Source organism: Salminus brasiliensis, chromosome 6, assembly GCF_030463535.1.
Source record: "Salminus brasiliensis chromosome 6, fSalBra1.hap2, whole genome shotgun sequence".
Lineage (NCBI taxonomy): Eukaryota > Metazoa > Chordata > Actinopteri > Characiformes > Bryconidae > Salminus > Salminus brasiliensis.
The window spans coordinates 35,762,719-35,777,172 of NC_132883.1; the positions used below are offsets into that span (position 1 = coordinate 35,762,719).

A 14,454-nucleotide genomic window follows, 5' to 3' on the forward strand; every position below is an offset into this window, starting at 1 on the left:
GGGCAGAGTTAAAATCCTGCATAGTCAGCATTTTTAACATAGTAAGCTGGAACATCATATATGATGGGGAATGCAAAAGCTACCAGCAAAGTGACATTGGGCAGAATCTTCCAAGAAAGAAGGCACGGACTGGGGTCGAACCCATGATCTTCAGTTTACGAGACCGACGCCTTACCACTTGGCCACCATGCCAGCTCATCAAATGTTCAAGTCCCATAACTCTGGGCCTCAACCGGTCTCCTGACAATTCTTGGCTGACTCAATGAATAAAATTCTTGCTAAATGCTCAGTTTGAACTTTTAGCAAACGTTGGTGTGACCTCTGCTTCAGTACAAGAATGTGCATGTACTCCCATCCTGGGCACCTTGCAACACATGCGGCAGAATTTGTCTAGAACTAAATGTCTGGTTTGTGTTTCTCTGAAGTTGCAAAGAAATACTCTAAAAGGTCAGACAATGAAGAAAAATTCCTGATCCTTGTAGTCTGAAGTTGCAAAAACCTGCCCAGCAGGTTATAACATGGAGATGCAGGTGATTGAACCCTGGACCTCATACATGCAAAGCATGCGCTTTACCACTGAGATACATCCCCACTGCCAATCTTCTGTTTACGGAACCAGAGAGCATGAGTAAAAGTAAGACATTCAGCAAAGATGGGGAGGATTTGATTGACATGTAATAAAAGCTCCCATTAAGCTTCTTTTTGCTTGGAAAAGGCATGAACAGGGATTGAACCCGTGATCTTCGGTTTACAAGACCAACGCCTTGCCACTTGGCCATCACGCCCACGGCCTTGGTTTTTAATTGGCGTGGAAGCACTGCACAAATGTACCTGTAAAACAACAGGAGTTAATTACCTGAGCATAACAGTAAACATTCTTCTGATACTGTCTCAGAACATGCAAATCAAGCAAGTTCCTCCAGCTGCAAATGCCTTTTTAATGAAAAGTTTTTGTTGTGGTTTTGATTCACTTCAGCATGCTTCCAATAATGAGCTTCAGTCTAAAAGACAAATGCAGTGGAGATGCTGGGGATTGAACCCAGGACCTCATACATGCAAAGCATACGCTCTACCACTGAGCTACATCCCCTCTGCCAATCTTCTGTTTGAGGAACCCAAGAGCATGAGTAAAAGTAAGACATACAGCAAAGATGGGGAGGATTTGATTAACATGTAATAAAAGCTCCCATTAAGCTTCTTTTTGCTTGGAAAAGGCACGAATTGGGATCGAACCCGTGATCTTCGGTTACCTGAGCATAACAGTAAAAATTCTTCTGATACTGTCTCAGAACATGCAAATCAAGCAAGTTCCTCCAGCTGCAAATGCCTTTTTAATGAACAGTTTTTGTTGTGGTTTTGATTCACTTCAGCATGCTTCCAATAATGAGCTTCAGTCTAAAAGACAAATTCAGTGGAGATGCTGGGGATTGAACCCAGGACCTCATACATGCAAAGCATGCGCCCTACCACTGAGCTAAATCCCCAACTTGCTGTAGGTTGTTCACAATGTGCCCATGGGACAAGCCAATGCTTTAAACTTACAGTGAGGGCAGAGTTAAAATCCTGCATAGTCAGCATTTTAACATAGTAAGCTGGAACATCATATATGATGGGGCGTGCAAAAGCTACCAGCAAAGTGACATTGGGCAGAATCTTCCAAGAAAGAAGGCACGGACAGGGGTCGAACCCATGATCTTCGGTTTACGAGACTGACGCCTTACCACACGGCCACCACGCCAGCTCACCAACTGTGCTAGTCCCATGACTAATAGCCTCAACCGGTCTCCTGACAATTCTTGGCTGACTCAATGAATAAAATTCTTGCTAAATGCTCAGTTTGACCTTTTAGCAAACGTTGGTGTGACCTCTGCTTCAGTACAAGAATGTGCATGTACTCTCATCCTGGGCACCTTGCAACACATGCGGCAGAATTTGTCAAGAACTAAATATCTGGTTTGTGTTTCTCTGAAGTTGCAAAGAAATACTCTAATAGGTCAGACAATGGAGAAAAATTCCTGATCCTCGTAGTCTGAAGTTGCAAAAACCTGCCCAGCAGGTTATAACACGGAGATGCAGGGGATTGAACCCTGGACCTCAAACATTCAAAGCATGCGCTTTATCACTGAGCTACATCCCCTCTGCCAACCTTCTTTTTGAGGAACCCAAGAGCATGAGAAAAAATAAGACATTCAGCAAAGATGGGGAGGATTTGATTGACACGTAATAAATGCTCCCTTTAAGTTTCTTTTTGCTTGGAAAAGGCACGAACGGGGATCGAACCCGTGATCTTCGGTTTACAAGACCGACGCCTTGCCACTTGGCCATCGCGCCCACAGCTTTGGTTTTGAATTGGCGTGGAAGCACTGGACAAATGTACCTGTAAAAGCAACAGGAGTTAATTACCTGAGCATAACAGCAAACATTCTTCTGATACTGTCTCAGAACATGCAAATCAAGCAAGTTCCTCCAGCTGCAAATGCCTTTTTAATGAACAGTTTTTGTTGAGGTTTTGATTCACTTCAGCATGCTTCCAATAATGAGCTTCAGTCTAAAAGACAAATTCAGTGGAGATGCTGGGGATTGAACCCAGGACCTCATACATGCAAAGCATGCACGCTACCACAGAGCTACATCCCCTCTGCCAATCTTCTGTTTCAGGAACCCAAGAGCATGAGTAAAAGTAAGACATACAGCAAAGATGGGGAGGATTTGATTGACATGTAATAAAAGCTCCCATTAAGCTTCTTTTTGCTTGGAAAAGGCACGAACGGGAATCGAACCCGTGATCTTCGGTTACCTGAGCATAACAGTAAACATTCTTCTGTTACTGTCTCAGAACATGCAAATCAAGCAAGTTCCTCCAGCTGCAAATGCCTTTTTAATGAACAGTTTTTGTTGTGGTTTTGATTCATTTCAGCATGCTTCGAATAATGAGCTTCAGACTAAAAGACAAATTCAGTGGAGATGCTGGGGATTGAACCCAGGACCTCATACATGCAAAGCATGCGCTCTACCACTGAGCTACATCCCCAAATTGCTGCAGGTTGTTGACAATGTGCCCATGGGACAAGCCAAAGCTTTAAACTTACAGTGAGGGCAGAGTTAAAATCCTGCATAGTCAGCATTTTTAACATAGTAAGCTGGAACATCATATATGATGGGGAATGCAAAAGCTACCAGCAAAGTGACATTGGGTAGAATCTTCCAAGAAAGAAGGCACGGACGGGGGTCGAACCCATGATCTTCGGTTTACAAGACCGACGCCTTACCACTTGGCCACCATGCCAGCTCATCAGCTATGCTAGTCCCATGACTCTATGCCTCAACCGGTCTCCTGACAATTCTTGGCTGACTCAATGAATAAAATTCTTGCTAAATGCTCAGTTTGAACTTTTAGCAAACGTTGGTGTGACCTCTGCTTCAGTAGAAGAATGTGCATGTACTCCCATCCTGGGCACCTTGCAACACATGTGGCAGAATTTGTCTAGAACTAAATGTCTGGTTTGTGTTTCTCTGAAGTTGCAAAGAAATACTCTAATAGGTCAGACAATGAAGAAAAATTCCTGATCCTCGTAGTCTGAAGTTGCAAAAACCAGCCCAGCAGGTTATAACATGGAGATGGAGGGGATTGAACCCTGGACCTCATACATGCAAAGCATGCGCTTTACCACTGAGATACATCCCCTCTGCCAATCTTCTGTTTAAGGAACCCAAGAGCATGAGTAAAAGTAAGACATTCAGCAAAGATGGGGAGGATTTGATTGAAATGTAATAAAAGCTCCCATTAAGCTTCTTTTTGCTTGGAAAAGGTACGAACGGGGATTGAACCCGTGATTTTCGGTTTACAAGACCGACGCCTTGCCACTTGGCCATCGCGCCCCCAGCCTTTGTTTTGAATTGGCGTTGAAGCACTGGACAAATGTACCTGTAAAAGCAACTGGAGTTAATTACCTGAGCATAACAGCAAACATTCTTCTGATACTGTCTCAGAACATGCAAATCAAGCAAGTTCCTCCAGCTGCAAATGCCTTTTTAATGAACAGTTTTTGTTGAGGTTTTGATTCACTTCAGCATGCTTGGAATAATGAGCTTCAGTCTAACCGACAAATTCAGTGGAGATGCTGGGGATTGAACCCAGGACCTCATACATGCAAAGCATGCGCTCTACCACAGAGCTACATCCCCTCTGCCAATCTTCTGTTTCAGGAACCCAAGAGCATGAGTAAAAGTAAGACATACAGCAAAGATGGGGAGGATTTGATTGACATGTAATAAAAGCTCCCATTAAGCTTCTTTTTGCTTGGAAAAGGCACGAACGGGAATCGAACCCGTGATCTTCGGTTACCTGAGCATAACAGTAAACATTCTTCTGATACTGTCTCAGAACATGCAAATCAAGTAAGTTCCTCCAGCTGCAAATGCCTTTTTAATGAACAGTTTTTGTTGTGGTTTTGATTCATTTCAGCATGCTTCGAATAATGAGCTTCAGACTAAAAGACAAATTCAGTGGAGATGCTGGGGATTGAACCCAGGACCTCATACATGCAAAGCATGCGCTCTACCACTGAGCTACATCCCCGAATTGCTGCAGGTTGTTGACAATGTGCCCATGGGACAAGCCAAAGCTTTAACCTTACAGTGAGGGGAGAGTTAAAATCCTGCATAGTCAGCATTTTTAACATAGTAAGCTGGAACATCATATATGATGGGGAATGCAAAAGCTACCAGCAAAGTGACATTGGGCAGAATCTTCCAAGAAAGAAGGCACGGACTGGGGTCGAACCCATGATCTTCAGTTTACGAGACCGACGCCTTACCACTTGGCCGCCATGCCAGCTCATCAACTGTTCAAGTCCCATAACCCTGTGCCTCAACCGGTCTCCTGACAATTCTTGGCTGACTCAATGAATAAAATTCTTGCTAAATGCTCAGTTTGAACTTTTAGCAAACGTTGGTGTGACCTCTGCTTCAGTACAACAATGTGCATGTACTCCCATCCTGGGCACCTTGCAACACATGTGGCAGAATTTGTCTAGAACTAAATGTCTGGTTTGTGTTTCTCTGAAGTTGCAAAGAAATACTCTAATAGGGCAGACAATGGAGAAAAATTCCTGATCCTCGTAGTCTGAAGTTGCAAAAACCTGCCCAGCAGGTTATAACATGGAGATACAGGGGATTGAACCCTGGACCTCATACAGGCAAAGCATGCACTTTACCACTGAGATACATCCCCTCTGCCAATCTTCTGTTTAAGGAACCCAAGAGCATGAGTAAAAGTAAGACATTCAGCAAAGATGGGGAGGATTTGATTGAAATGTAATAAAAGCTCCCATTAAGCTTCTTTTTGCTTGGAAAAGGCACGAACGGGGATTGAACCCGTGATTTTCGGTTTACAAGACCGACGCCTTGCCACTTGGCCATCACGCCCGCAGCCTTGGTTTTGATTTGGCGTGGAAGCACTGGACAAATGTACCTGTAACAGCAACAGGAGTTAATTACCTGAGCATAACAGTAAACATTCTTCTGATACTGTCTCAGAACATGCAAATCAAGCAAGTTCCTCCAGCTGCAAATGCCTTTTTAATGAACAGTTTTTGTTGTGGTTTTGATTCACTTCAGCATGCTTCCAATAATGAGCTTCAGTCTAAAAGTCAAATTCAGTGGAGATGCTGGGGATTGAACCCAGGACCTCATACATGCGAAGCATGCGCTCTACCACTGAGCTACATCCCCAACTTGCTGTAGGTTGTTGACAATGTGCCCATGGGACAAGCCAAAGCTTTAAACTTACAGTGAGGGCAGAGTTAAAATCCTGCATAGTCAGCATTTTAACATAGTAAGCTGGAACATCATATATGATGGGGCACGCAAAGGCTACCAGCAAAGTGACATTGGGCAGAATCTTCCAAGAAAGAAGGCACGGACGGGGGTCGAACCCATGACTTTCGGTTTACGAGACCGACGACTTACCACTTGGCCAACATGCCAGCTCATCAACTGTGTTAGTTCCATGACTCTATGCCTCAACCGGTCTCCTGACAATTCTTGGCTGACTCAATGAATAAAATTCTTGCTAAATGCTCAGTTTGAACTTTTAGCAAACGTTGGTGTGACCTCTGCTTCAGTAGAAGAATGTGCATGTACTCCCATCCTGGGCACCTTGCAACACATGTGGCAGAATTTGTCTAGAACTAAATGTCTGGTTTGTGTTTCTCTGAAGTTGCAAAGAAATACTCTAATAGGTCAGACAATGAAGAAAAATTCCTGATCCTCGTAGTCTGAAGTTGCAAAAACCAGCCCAGCAGGTTATAACATGGAGATGGAGGGGATTGAACCCTGGACCTCATACATGCAAAGCATGCGCTTTACCACTGAGATACATCCCCTCTGCCAATCTTCTGTTTAAGGAACCCAAGAGCATGAGTAAAAGTAAGACATTCAGCAAAGATGGGGAGGATTTGATTGAAATGTAATAAAAGCTCCCATTAAGCTTCTTTTTGCTTGGAAAAGGTACGAACGGGGATTGAACCCGTGATTTTCGGTTTACAAGACCGACGCCTTGCCACTTGGCCATCGCGCCCCCAGCCTTTGTTTTGAATTGGCGTTGAAGCACTGGACAAATGTACCTGTAAAAGCAACTGGAGTTAATTACCTGAGCATAACAGCAAACATTCTTCTGATACTGTCTCAGAACATGCAAATCAAGCAAGTTCCTCCAGCTGCAAATGCCTTTTTAATGAACAGTTTTTGTTGAGGTTTTGATTCACTTCAGCATGCTTGGAATAATGAGCTTCAGTCTAACCGACAAATTCAGTGGAGATGCTGGGGATTGAACCCAGGACCTCATACATGCAAAGCATGCGCTCTACCACAGAGCTACATCCCCTCTGCCAATCTTCTGTTTCAGGAACCCAAGAGCATGAGTAAAAGTAAGACATACAGCAAAGATGGGGAGGATTTGATTGACATGTAATAAAAGCTCCCATTAAGCTTCTTTTTGCTTGGAAAAGGCACGAACGGGAATCGAACCCGTGATCTTCGGTTACCTGAGCATAACAGTAAACATTCTTCTGATACTGTCTCAGAACATGCAAATCAAGTAAGTTCCTCCAGCTGCAAATGCCTTTTTAATGAACAGTTTTTGTTGTGGTTTTGATTCATTTCAGCATGCTTCGAATAATGAGCTTCAGACTAAAAGACAAATTCAGTGGAGATGCTGGGGATTGAACCCAGGACCTCATACATGCAAAGCATGCGCTCTACCACTGAGCTACATCCCCGAATTGCTGCAGGTTGTTGACAATGTGCCCATGGGACAAGCCAAAGCTTTAACCTTACAGTGAGGGGAGAGTTAAAATCCTGCATAGTCAGCATTTTTAACATAGTAAGCTGGAACATCATATATGATGGGGAATGCAAAAGCTACCAGCAAAGTGACATTGGGCAGAATCTTCCAAGAAAGAAGGCACGGACTGGGGTCGAACCCATGATCTTCAGTTTACGAGACCGACGCCTTACCACTTGGCCGCCATGCCAGCTCAGCAACTGTTCAAGTCCCATAACCCTGTGCCTCAACCGGTCTCCTGACAATTCTTGGCTGACTCAATGAATAAAATTCTTGCTAAATGCTCAGTTTGAACTTTTAGCAAACGTTGGTGTGACCTCTGCTTCAGTACAACAATGTGCATGTACTCCCATCCTGGGCACCTTGCAACACATGTGGCAGAATTTGTCTAGAACTAAATGTCTGGTTTGTGTTTCTCTGAAGTTGCAAAGAAATACTCTAATAGGGCAGACAATGGAGAAAAATTCCTGATCCTCGTAGTCTGAAGTTGCAAAAACCTGCCCAGCAGGTTATAACATGGAGATACAGGGGATTGAACCCTGGACCTCATACAGGCAAAGCATGCACTTTACCACTGAGATACATCCCCTCTGCCAATCTTCTGTTTAAGGAACCCAAGAGCATGAGTAAAAGTAAGACATTCAGCAAAGATGGGGAGGATTTGATTGAAATGTAATAAAAGCTCCCATTAAGCTTCTTTTTGCTTGGAAAAGGCACGAACGGGGATTGAACCCGTGATTTTCGGTTTACAAGACCGACGCCTTGCCACTTGGCCATCACGCCCGCAGCCTTGGTTTTGATTTGGCGTGGAAGCACTGGACAAATGTACCTGTAACAGCAACAGGAGTTAATTACCTGAGCATAACAGTAAACATTCTTCTGATACTGTCTCAGAACATGCAAATCAAGCAAGTTCCTCCAGCTGCAAATGCCTTTTTAATGAACAGTTTTTGTTGTGGTTTTGATTCACTTCAGCATGCTTCCAATAATGAGCTTCAGTCTAAAAGTCAAATTCAGTGGAGATGCTGGGGATTGAACCCAGGACCTCATACATGCGAAGCATGCGCTCTACCACTGAGCTACATCCCCAACTTGCTGTAGGTTGTTGACAATGTGCCCATGGGACAAGCCAAAGCTTTAAACTTACAGTGAGGGCAGAGTTAAAATCCTGCATAGTCAGCATTTTAACATAGTAAGCTGGAACATCATATATGATGGGGCACGCAAAGGCTACCAGCAAAGTGACATTGGGCAGAATCTTCCAAGAAAGAAGGCACGGACGGGGGTCGAACCCATGACTTTCGGTTTACGAGACCGACGACTTACCACTTGGCCAACATGCCAGCTCATCAACTGTGTTAGTTCCATGACTCTATGCCTCAACCGGTCTCCTGACAATTCTTGGCTGACTCAATGAATAAAATTCTTGCTAAATGCTCAGTTTGAACTTTTAGCAAACGTTGGTGTGACCTCTGCTTCAGTACAAGAATGTGCATGTACTCCCATCCTGGGCACCTTGCAACACATGCGGCAGAATTTGTCTAGAACTAAATGTCTGGTTTGTGTTTCTCTGAAGTTGCAAAGAAATACTCTAATAGGTCAGACAATGAAGAAAAATTCCTGATCCTTGTAGTCTGAAGTTGCAAAAACCTGCCCAGCAGGTTATAACACAGAGATGCAGGGGATTGAACCCTGGACCTCATACATGCAAAGCATGCGCTTTACCACTGAGATACATCCCCACTGCCAATCTTCTGTTTACGGAACCAGAGAGCATGAGTAAAAGTAAGACATTCAGCAAAGATGGGGAGGATTTGATTGACATGTAAAAAAAGCTCCCATTAAGCTTCTTTTTGCTTGGAAAAGGCATGAACGGGGATCGAACCAGTGATCTTCGGTTTACAAGACCAACGCCTTGCCACTTGGCCATCACGCCCACAGCCTTGGTTTTTAATTGGCGTGGAAGCACTGGACAAATGTACCTGTAAAACAACAGGAGTTAATTACCTGAGCATAACAGTAAACATTCTTCTGATACTGTCTCAGAACATGCAAATCAAGTAAGTTCCTCCAGCTGCAAATGCCTTTTTAATGAACAGTTTTTGTTGAGGTTTTGATTCACTTCAGCATGCTTGGAATAATGAGCTTCAGTCTAAACGACAAATTCAGTGGAGATGCTGGGGATTGAACCCAGGACCTCATACATGCAAAGCATGCGCTCTACCACAGAGCTACATCCCCTCTGCCAATCTTCTGTTTTAGGAACCCAAGAGCATGAGTAAAAGTAAGACATACAGCAAAGATGGGGAGGATTTGATTGACATGTAATAAAAGCTCCCATTAAGCTTCTTTTTGCTTGGAAAAGGCACGAACGGGAATCGAACCCGTGATCTTCGGTTACCTGAGCATAACAGTAAACATTCTTCTGATACTGTCTCAGAACATGCAAATCAAGCAAGTTCCTCCAGCTGCAAATGCCTTTTTAATGAACAGTTTTTGTTGTGGTTTTGATTCACTTCAGCATGCTTCGAATAATGAGCTTCAGTCTAAAAGTCAAATTCAGTGGAGATGCTGGGGATTGAACCCAGGACCTCATACATGCGAAGCATGCGCTCTACCACTGAGCTACATCCCCAACTTGCTGTAGGTTGTTGAAAATGTGCCCATGGGACAAGCCAAAGCTTTAAACTTACAGTGAGGGCAGAGTTAAAATCCTGCATAGTCAGCATTTTAACATAGTAAGCTGGAACATCATATATGATGGGGCACGCAAAGGCTACCAGCAAAGTGACATTGGGTAGAATCTTCCAAGAAAGAAGGCACGGACGGGGGTCGAACCCATGACTTTCGGTTGACGAGACCGACGACTTACCACTTGGCCAACATGCCAGCTCATCAACTGTGTTAGTTCCATGACTCTATGCCTCAACCGGTCTCCTGACAATTCTTGGCTGACTCAATGAATAAAATTCTTGCTAAATGCTCAGTTTGAACTTTTAGCAAACGTTGGTGTGACCTCTGCTTCAGTACAAGAATGTGCATGTACTCCCATCCTGGGCACCTTGCAACACATGCGGCAGAATTTGTCTAGAACTAAATGTCTGGTTTGTGTTTCTCTGAAGTTGCAAAGAAATACTCTAAAAGGTCAGACAATGAAGAAAAATTCCTGATCCTTGTAGTCTGAAGTTGCAAAAACCTGCCAAGCAGGTTATAACATGGAGATGCACGGGATTGAACCCTGGACCTCATACATGCAAAGCATGCGCTTTACCACTGAGATACATCCCCACTGCCAATCTTCTGTTTACGGAACCAGAGAGCATGAGTAAAAGTAAGACATTCAGCAAAGATGGGGAGGATTTGATTGACATGTAATAAAAGCTCCCATTAAGCTTCTTTTTGCTTGGAAAAGGCATGAACGGGGATCGAACCAGTGACCTTCGGTTTACAAGACCAACGCCTTGCCACTTGGCCATCACGCCCACAGCCTTGGTTTTTAATTGGCGTGGAAGCACTGGACAAATGTACCTGTAAAACAACAGGAGTTAATTACCTGAGCATAACAGTAAACATTCTTCTGATACTGTCTCAGAACATGCAAATCAAGCAAGTTCCTCCAGCTGCAAATGCCTTTTTAATGAACATTTTTTGTTGTGGTTTTGATTCACTTCAGCATGCTTCCAATAATGAGCTTCAGTCTAAAAGACAAATTCAGTGGAGATGCTGGGGATTGAATCCAGGACCTCATACATGCAAAGCATGCGCTCTACCACTGAGCTACATCCCCAACTTGCTGTAGGTTGTTGACAATGTGCCCATGGGACAAGCCAATGCTTTAAACTTACAGTGAGGGCAGAGTTAAAATCCTGCATAGTCAGCATTTTAACATAGTAAGCTGGAACATCATATATGATGGGGCATGCAAAAGCTACCAGCAAAGTGACATTGGGTAGAATCTTCCAAGAAAGAAGGCACAGACGGGGGCCGAATCCATGATCTTCGGTTTACAAGACCGAAGCCTTACCACTTGGCCAACATGCCAGCTCATCAACTGTGTTAGTTCCATGACTCTATGCCTCAACCGGTCTCCTGACAATTCTTGGCTGACTCAATGAATAAAATTCTTGCTAAATGCTCAGTTTAAACTTTTAGCAAACGTTGGTGTGACCTCTGCTTCAGTACAAGAATGTGCATGTACTCCCATCCTGGGCACCTTGCAACACATGCGGCAGAATTTGTCTAGAACTAAATGTCTGGTTTGTGTTTCTCTGAAGTTGCAAAGAAATACTCTAAAAGGTCAGACAATGAAGAAAAATTCCTGATCCTTGTAGTCTGAAGTTGCAAAAACCTGCCAAGCAGGTTATAACATGGAGATGCACGGGATTGAACCCTGGACCTCATACATGCAAAGCATGCGCTTTACCACTGAGACACATCCCCACTGCCAATCTTCTGTTTACGGAACCAGAGAGCATGAGTAAAAGTAAGACATTCAGCAAAGATGGGGAGGATTTGATTGACATGTAATAAAAGCTCCCATTAAGCTTCTTTTTGCTTGGAAAAGGCATGAACGGGGATCGAACCAGTGACCTTCGGTTTACAAGACCAACGCCTTGCCACTTGGCCATCACGCCCACAGCCTTGGTTTTTAATTGGCGTGGAAGCACTGGACAAATGTACCTGTAAAACAACAGGAGTTAATTACCTGAGCATAACAGTAAACATTCTTCTGATACTGTCTCAGAACATGCAAATCAAGCAAGTTCCTCCAGCTGCAAATGCCTTTTTAATGAACAGTTTTTGTTGTGGTTTTGATTCACTTCAGCATGCTTCGAATAATGAGCTTCAGTCTAAAAGTCAAATTCAGTGGAGATGCTGGGGATTGAACCCAGGACCTCATACATGCAAAGCATGCGCTCTACCACTGAGCTACATCCCCAACTTGCTGCAGGTTGTTGACAATTTGCCCATGGGACAAGCCAAAGCTTTAAACTTACAGCAAGGGCAGAGTTAAAATCCTGCATAGTCAGCATTTTAACATAGTAAGCTGGAATATCATATATGATGGGGCATGCAAAAGCTACCAGCAAAGTGACATTGGGCAGAATCTTCCAAGAAAGAAGGCACGGACAGGGGTCAAACCCATGATCTTAGGTTTACAAGGCCAACGCCTTACCACTTGGCCAACATGCCAGCTCATCAACTGTACTAGTACCATGACTCTATGCCTCATCCGGTCTCCTGACAATTCTTGGCTGACTCAATGAATAAAATTCTTGCTAAATGCTCAGTTTGACCTTTTAGCAAACGTTGGTGTGACCTCTGCTTCAGTACAAGAATGTGCATGTACTCTCATCCTGGGCACCTTGCAACACATGCGGCAGAATTTGTCTAGAACTAAATATCTGGTTTGTGTTTCTCTGAAGTTGCAAAGAAATACTCTAATAGGTCAGACAATGGAGAAAAATTCCTGATCCTCGTAGTCTGAAGTTGCAAAAACCAGCCCAGCAGGTTATAACACGGAGATGCAGGGGATTGAACCCTGGACTTCAAACATTCAAAGCATGCGCTTTACCACTGAGCTACATCCCCTCTGCCAATCTTCTTTTTGAGGAACCCAAGAGCATGAGAAAAAATAAGACATTCAGCAAAGATGGGGAGGATTTGATTGACACGTAATAAAAGCTCCCTTTAAGTTTCTATTTGCTTGGAAAAGGCACGAACGGGGATCAAACTTGTGATCTTCGGTTTAGAAGACCGACTCCTTGCCACTTGGCCATCACGCCCACAGCCTTGGTTTTGAATTGGCGTGGAAGCACTGGACAAATGTACCTGTAAAAGCAACAGGAGTTAATTACCTGAGCATAACAGTAAACACTCCTCTGATACTGTCTCAGAACATGCAAATCAAGCAAGTTCCTCCAGCTGCAAATGCCTTTTTAATGAACAGTTATTGTTGTGGTTTTGATTCACTTCAGCATGCTTCCAATAATGAGCTTCAGTCTAAAAGACAAATTCAGTGGAGATTGAACCCAGGACTTCATACATGCAAAGCATGCGCTCAAACACTGAGCTACATCCCCTCTGCCAATCTTCTGTTTGAGGAACCGAAGAGCATGAGTAAAAGTAAGACATACAGCAAAGATGGGGAGGATTTGATTAACATGTAATAAAAGCTCCCATTAAGCTTCTTTTTGCTTGGAAAAAGGCACGAACGGGGATCGAAACCGTGATCTTCGGTTTACAAGACCGACGCCTTGCCACTTGGCCATCACGGCCGCAGCCTTGGTTTTGATTTGGCGTGGAAGCACTGGACAAATGTACCTGTAAAAGCAACAGGAGTTAATTACCTGAGCATAACAGTAAACATTCTTCTGATACTGTCTCAGAACATGCAAATCAAGCAAGTTCCTCCAGCTGCAAATGCCTTTTTAATGAACAGTTTTTGTTGTGGTTTTGATTCACTTCAGCATGCTTCGAATAATGAGCTTCAGTCTAAAAGACAAATTCAGTGGAGATGCTGGGGATTGAACCCAGGACCTCATACATGCAAAACATGCACTCTACCACAGAGCTACATACCCTCTGCCAATCTTCTGTTTGAGGAACCGAAGAGCATGAGTAAAAGTAAGACATACAGCAAAGATGGGGAGGATTTGATTAACATGTAATAAAAGCTCCCATTAAGCTTCTTTTTGCTTGGAAAAAGGCACAAACGGGGATCTAACCCGTGATCTTCGGTTACCTGAGCATAACAGTAAACATTCTTCTGATACTGTCTCAGAACATGCAAATCAAGCAAGTTCCTCCAGCTGCAAATGCCTTTTTAATGAACATTTTTTGTTGTGGTTTTGATTCACTTCAGCATGCTTCCAATAATGAGCTTCAGTCTAAAAGACAAGACCGACGCCTTACCACTTGGCCACCATGCCAGCTCATCAGCTGTGCTAGTCCCATGACTCTATGCCTCAACCGGTCTCCTGACAATTCTTAGCTGACTCAATGAATAAAATTCTTGCTAAATGCTCAGTTTGAACTTTTAGCAAACGTTGGTGTAACCTCTGCTTCAGTAGAAGAATGTGCATGTACTCCCATCCTGGGCACCTTGC

General features: G+C 43.7%; 22 non-coding genes across 22 annotated transcripts; all 22 read right to left on the reverse strand.

Annotated features, from left to right (window-relative positions):
- Positions 1-120: 120 nt before the first annotated feature.
- Positions 121-192, reverse strand: trnat-cgu (transfer RNA threonine (anticodon CGU)). The gene has a single exon. It is a non-coding gene; the product is annotated as a tRNA-Thr (tRNA).
- Positions 193-713: 521 nt separating this feature from the next.
- On the reverse strand, positions 714-785 carry trnat-ugu (transfer RNA threonine (anticodon UGU)). Its single transcript has one exon. It is a non-coding gene; the product is annotated as a tRNA-Thr (tRNA).
- A 233-nt stretch (positions 786-1,018) lies between these two features.
- trnaa-ugc (transfer RNA alanine (anticodon UGC)) lies at positions 1,019-1,090 on the reverse strand. The gene has a single exon. It is a non-coding gene; the product is annotated as a tRNA-Ala (tRNA).
- Positions 1,091-2,065: 975 nt separating this feature from the next.
- Positions 2,066-2,137, reverse strand: trnas-uga (transfer RNA serine (anticodon UGA)). Its single transcript has one exon. It is a non-coding gene; the product is annotated as a tRNA-Ser (tRNA).
- Positions 2,138-2,259: 122 nt separating this feature from the next.
- trnat-ugu (transfer RNA threonine (anticodon UGU)) lies at positions 2,260-2,331 on the reverse strand. The gene has a single exon. It is a non-coding gene; the product is annotated as a tRNA-Thr (tRNA).
- Positions 2,332-2,959: 628 nt separating this feature from the next.
- Positions 2,960-3,031, reverse strand: trnaa-ugc (transfer RNA alanine (anticodon UGC)). Its single transcript has one exon. It is a non-coding gene; the product is annotated as a tRNA-Ala (tRNA).
- Positions 3,032-3,214: 183 nt separating this feature from the next.
- Positions 3,215-3,286, reverse strand: trnat-ugu (transfer RNA threonine (anticodon UGU)). Its single transcript has one exon. It is a non-coding gene; the product is annotated as a tRNA-Thr (tRNA).
- A 521-nt stretch (positions 3,287-3,807) lies between these two features.
- On the reverse strand, positions 3,808-3,879 carry trnat-ugu (transfer RNA threonine (anticodon UGU)). The gene has a single exon. It is a non-coding gene; the product is annotated as a tRNA-Thr (tRNA).
- A 628-nt stretch (positions 3,880-4,507) lies between these two features.
- On the reverse strand, positions 4,508-4,579 carry trnaa-ugc (transfer RNA alanine (anticodon UGC)). The gene has a single exon. It is a non-coding gene; the product is annotated as a tRNA-Ala (tRNA).
- A 776-nt stretch (positions 4,580-5,355) lies between these two features.
- Positions 5,356-5,427, reverse strand: trnat-ugu (transfer RNA threonine (anticodon UGU)). Its single transcript has one exon. It is a non-coding gene; the product is annotated as a tRNA-Thr (tRNA).
- A 234-nt stretch (positions 5,428-5,661) lies between these two features.
- On the reverse strand, positions 5,662-5,733 carry trnaa-cgc (transfer RNA alanine (anticodon CGC)). The gene has a single exon. It is a non-coding gene; the product is annotated as a tRNA-Ala (tRNA).
- Positions 5,734-6,508: 775 nt separating this feature from the next.
- Positions 6,509-6,580, reverse strand: trnat-ugu (transfer RNA threonine (anticodon UGU)). Its single transcript has one exon. It is a non-coding gene; the product is annotated as a tRNA-Thr (tRNA).
- Positions 6,581-7,208: 628 nt separating this feature from the next.
- trnaa-ugc (transfer RNA alanine (anticodon UGC)) lies at positions 7,209-7,280 on the reverse strand. Its single transcript has one exon. It is a non-coding gene; the product is annotated as a tRNA-Ala (tRNA).
- A 776-nt stretch (positions 7,281-8,056) lies between these two features.
- On the reverse strand, positions 8,057-8,128 carry trnat-ugu (transfer RNA threonine (anticodon UGU)). The gene has a single exon. It is a non-coding gene; the product is annotated as a tRNA-Thr (tRNA).
- A 234-nt stretch (positions 8,129-8,362) lies between these two features.
- Positions 8,363-8,434, reverse strand: trnaa-cgc (transfer RNA alanine (anticodon CGC)). The gene has a single exon. It is a non-coding gene; the product is annotated as a tRNA-Ala (tRNA).
- A 775-nt stretch (positions 8,435-9,209) lies between these two features.
- Positions 9,210-9,281, reverse strand: trnat-ugu (transfer RNA threonine (anticodon UGU)). Its single transcript has one exon. It is a non-coding gene; the product is annotated as a tRNA-Thr (tRNA).
- Positions 9,282-9,908: 627 nt separating this feature from the next.
- Positions 9,909-9,980, reverse strand: trnaa-cgc (transfer RNA alanine (anticodon CGC)). The gene has a single exon. It is a non-coding gene; the product is annotated as a tRNA-Ala (tRNA).
- Positions 9,981-10,755: 775 nt separating this feature from the next.
- Positions 10,756-10,827, reverse strand: trnat-ugu (transfer RNA threonine (anticodon UGU)). Its single transcript has one exon. It is a non-coding gene; the product is annotated as a tRNA-Thr (tRNA).
- Positions 10,828-11,907: 1,080 nt separating this feature from the next.
- Positions 11,908-11,979, reverse strand: trnat-ugu (transfer RNA threonine (anticodon UGU)). The gene has a single exon. It is a non-coding gene; the product is annotated as a tRNA-Thr (tRNA).
- A 233-nt stretch (positions 11,980-12,212) lies between these two features.
- trnaa-ugc (transfer RNA alanine (anticodon UGC)) lies at positions 12,213-12,284 on the reverse strand. The gene has a single exon. It is a non-coding gene; the product is annotated as a tRNA-Ala (tRNA).
- Positions 12,285-12,865: 581 nt separating this feature from the next.
- Positions 12,866-12,937, reverse strand: trnas-uga (transfer RNA serine (anticodon UGA)). The gene has a single exon. It is a non-coding gene; the product is annotated as a tRNA-Ser (tRNA).
- A 614-nt stretch (positions 12,938-13,551) lies between these two features.
- trnat-ugu (transfer RNA threonine (anticodon UGU)) lies at positions 13,552-13,624 on the reverse strand. Its single transcript has one exon. It is a non-coding gene; the product is annotated as a tRNA-Thr (tRNA).
- Positions 13,625-14,454: the final 830 nt, after the last annotated feature.